Source organism: Solanum stenotomum, unplaced genomic scaffold (genome assembly GCF_019186545.1).
Source record: "Solanum stenotomum isolate F172 unplaced genomic scaffold, ASM1918654v1 scaffold7256, whole genome shotgun sequence".
NCBI lineage: Eukaryota > Viridiplantae > Streptophyta > Magnoliopsida > Solanales > Solanaceae > Solanum > Solanum stenotomum.
Window position 1 is genome coordinate 14,275 of NW_026036607.1, and position 4,668 is coordinate 18,942.

Sequence of the window (4,668 nt, forward strand, 5' to 3'; positions counted from 1 at the left end):
TGGAAACCTGATTTCTCTTAAATCATAAGTTTAATCGGTTTTTCAAAAACTCAGTCATTTTCCCTTTCCACATATCTTTTTAAATAAAACAGGTGGTGAAGGGATACATACAACAATATGGTGTGGATTACAAGGAAATATTTGCTCACACAATCAAGCTTATTCTTGAATTTGCATTTCATAGTTCCTTGTAGATTCATCAGCTTGATGTCAAATCAACTTGTTTGAATGGTTTGCTTGCTGAAGAGATATATGTAGAGCAACCTGATGGTTTCTCAATTCCTGACAAAAAGGATCAAGTTTATCTCTTAACGATGGCCTTATATGGCCTAAAACAAGCCCCAATGGCATGATATGAGAGAATGGACAATCATCTCATCTAACTTGAATTTAGCAGAAGTTAAAGTGAAGCTACTTTGTATGTAAAAGTCACTGCTGGTGAGTCCTTAATTGTCTCAATTATGTAGATGACATGCTTGTGACAGGAAGCAAAATTTAACTAATCCAAAGGTTCAAGGATCAAATGGAGAAAATCTTTGAAATAACTGATCTTGGAGTCATGAAGTACTTCCTTGCCATGAAAGTACTTTGGCACCCATGATTTTGGTCGACATTTATAGGGCTTTGGACAAGTGTCAAAGCGGAGAGCGTTTCTTTCAGGGATGCAACCTGATACTTCAGTGGTAGATGATGAGACACTTGATCAAAGCACATAATCCAGAAGAACCAGATCCGTTGAGACGATCGGATCAATTTGCAGGTCATGATTGGTGGATGTACCATAATCATTGCAACAAAACTGGAGGTTTAAAATTCTGGTATCCAAGACTTCAAGGGCTAAGAGAGGAAAATGTGCAGTGGTCGATAGAAAGTCTAGTGGTGACAAAGCAAATGGTGATTCGAGCGGAAAAGACCCCTTACTTGATATTTGCCGGGTTAAGAGGGACTAGACCATATGCTCCAGGTCGAGTCCTTAGACAACTGGGAGGGAAACAGGAGATTCCCCAAATTGCGAACATGAAGAAATTTGCAATCGATCATGAAAATGGACGAGTCTCTTATGCTGAAGACATACGTAGAACATGGAAGACCCGAAGGGTATTGGGTGAGCCGGTACCAAACACATTTCGTCCAGAATGTTCTAAGGATTACAAAGAATGGTTGAAGAAGAGCCTCGCCGGAACTATTGAGCCTGGTCCAAATGTTCCCCATATTATTGCAGATGTTGGGGCCAAACATCAAATTCGACTTCATCGACTCCAAGAGAAGTATGACAAGAATGAGTTGGACCATCAACGCCGACATTCAGAGGACGCCAAAGTCATAGCTCAGTTGAAGCAAGAGTTACGAAGAGCCAGGCAATGCATGTCAGAACTAGATGATAACATGGAGCAACAGATTCAGTCAGTCGAAAGGTTCAGACATCAAGAAGGGGGTCGGTTGGCAAGAGATCACCTATGGGCGAACAGATATGCTATGTGGGAAAAGGTCAGCATAGCCAAGAGGAGCAGACTTGGTGAAAGATCAGGATGAGCTTGGAGTTTGTTATCATCCCCTGCGTGGGACTGCTTTATTTGTACTTTGTCTTGTAATTTATTTTTCGAACTCTTTTCCCCAATTTTATGTTTGTCAAATATTTTTGAATGCTATTAATGAAATATTTTGGGGATAATGAATTGGCTTAAAAAGATATATACATCCTTCAATTCGCTAGGCCTACCCTTGGCACAAAAGGGTCACATGCATGTTTAGGACGCGATATTTGTCTGTTTACTTGTGTGCTTTAACTGTTTATGTGGTACGTTGCTTTGAATGAGGACATCCTTAGCCCACTCCTTTTCAAAATTTTCCAAAAATAAAAAATAAAAATTCCTACAATATCAAATACAAGTCACTACCGAAATGTCCGACCAAAATTCCATGAGTCTTGAGTTTCTCAGCCAGAAATAAAATCTCAAATACCAAATCCTAAAATATTACTCTATCATCTCAGGAAAGGTGAAATTGCTGCTAAGATGGAAAGAGGCAAGCGTATCGACATAGAGCTAACCGAAGAGGATTTGAGGATGGAATTGCAGCGGCTCAGGCAAGAGATCCAAGAAACTAGAGAAAAAAGAATAAAAATGGAGTTTGCCACCGCGATCGCACGAGCAACAAATGCGGCACTAGACGCGGAGTTGGCAGCAAAGATGACAAAATGTGCTGTTATAGATGAAGAGACAGCTGATGTGCGGAAGAAGCGAGATGCCCTCAAAGAGATAACCGTGATGCTTCAGAAGCCACGTGGAAAACACTCTTTCTTCAGCCAAGAGGCCATCAACAGTGATCCCAGAGGCGCTAGACCTGAAGCTACTGAAGAAGATATTGGGGAGCAAATTGTCTATAGACCTACTGTCAAGGGACGGTGGAAAGAAGAGAATGAGGAAACCGCCCCCCAAAGCATATGAGTTTACCCCCCATGGCTAATACGGCAGTCAGAATAAGAGGTTTCGATGAAGGCACCATCTATCTTTTAGGAGTTTTATTATCTGTTTTTCACTTTCCTTGTAATCACCAGAAATGAATGAATAAAAATGAAAATTTCCTTTGTATTCGAACTACGTAGGGCCTGAATTCTCCTTTAGAGATACGTAGGCAGCCTTTCAAGGCATGGCCCCTATCTTTTCAAAATTTTCTTTTCCCCCTCTTTCATTCTGCAAGGAAACATTGAGTTCAGATCAACAGATGCCAGAAGATGCGGCGAGAAGACCTTAGCTCAACGCAATTTAACCTTTTTAGTCACTAGCCTCAAAATAAAACGAGCAAATTCCTGCTTGTTCAAAAGTCAGTCCCATTATTCGTGGGTTAACATGTTCTCAGACAAAGCAACTTTTATGTGTTTACCTGCTTTCTATGTGATATCTTGCATTATTCATCCAGAACTAATACTAATAGATTTGCCTTTGAGTTGTTTTTCTCTACAGGTAGTTAGAACTGATCTGTGTTGATACACTGGCCGATCATCCTTATTTTACCAGATCAAAAGGGCCTACAGATTCCTTTCCCAGCCAAAGTTCCCAAAGAGGAAAAACAGCAATGGGTGATAACAACGAAGAACCTGGCCCTACGGATGTCGTGGTGGCTCAGCCAGCCCTTGCAGATCAGAATGAACTGATCCTGCAGTTGATACAACAAATTGCTGACATTAGAGTCGAGATGCAGAGAAGACATGATTTGCCTCCTCCAATTTTTGCTGTCAACAGACGGAAGGCCTCCAGTTCAAACTCCCCCTCCTAACGTGGAACAAGCTCAGAACTCACTTTCAAGTCCTGCTCGCAATCCCTCTATCATCGACCTTAGTACCCAAAACCCTCATTACGCCTCAGCCTCTTACCAAACACCACCCCCTCCTCAAGATACCAACCCCCGAGCACCACTCCCTTTCCCCAATGCAAACCACCAAACTGGCCTACCCCCTCAAAGCCAAAATCTTAACCGCCCGCACATTTCCCTCCATTACCAAAATCAACATACCAACCCTCAGACTTTCCCTCAAAATTACCAAGCCACTCAAAATGCCCAAAGTCCCTCAATTGCTCCACCACTGCCACAAAAAGCCACCTTTCAAATACCCGTTCCCAACGAGCATGACGCCCATGGTTCGGAGCTCGACCACTATGAGGAGAGGGAGAGAGAGTGGAGGTCGAAAAAAGAGACCGCCAAGATAGATATGAAGGAGGAAATTAGAAAAGCCATGAAGGAGTTGAACTGCATTCCTGAGGTCGCCGGATTAAGTTATGAAGACCTGTGCATTCACCCGAATTTGGACCTCCCAGAAGGGTTCAAAGTGCCAAAATTTGACATCTTCGGAGGAACGGGGAACCCCTTGGCACACTTGAGGGCCTACTGTGACCAACTCGTAGGAGTTGGGAGAGACGAAGCTTTGTTAATGCGGCTTTTTAGCCGAAGTTTGAGCGGAGAGGCTCTAGAATGGTTTACGTCTCATGAAACGAAACATTGGTCCAGCTGGAACGTTTTGGCTAAGAATTTCATAGAACGATTCGCCTACAATGTGGAGATCGTTCCTGATCGTTACTCCTTGGAGAAGATGAAGCAGAAGTCGACCGAAAGCTATAGAGAGTTCGCATACAGATGGCGAAAGGAGGCAGCTAGAGTTAGACCTCCTATGTCAGAAAAGGAAATTGTCGAAGTGTTTGTGCGGGTGCAGGAGCCCGAATATTATGACAGAATTATGTTGCTCGTTGGAGCAAAATTTGCTGAGATAGTCAAGGTAGGTGAGACTATCGAGGATGGATTGAGAACCGGGAAGATTGCCCGTGCTGCTGCCTCGCCCGGATCTTCGGGCTTGTTGAAGAAGAAAAGAGAGGATGTGTCCTCTATCTCTTGTGAGGGGAGGAAGACCCCGAAGAAGTCATCATCATACCAAGGTCGTTCTCGACCTTCACAAAGTTTGTACCCGACTTGTTATGCACAGACTGATTACCAAAATACCCCTCCCGCCAGTTACCAAAACACCCCTCTTCCCAGCTATCAAAATACTTCCCATCCTAACTACCAAACTCCCCCTACTATTTACCAAACTCCCCATCCCGTTTACCAGACTCCATCTCATCACTACCGAAATGCCACCCCCAACTGTGCCAACGTTCAGACAAATTACCAAGCGCC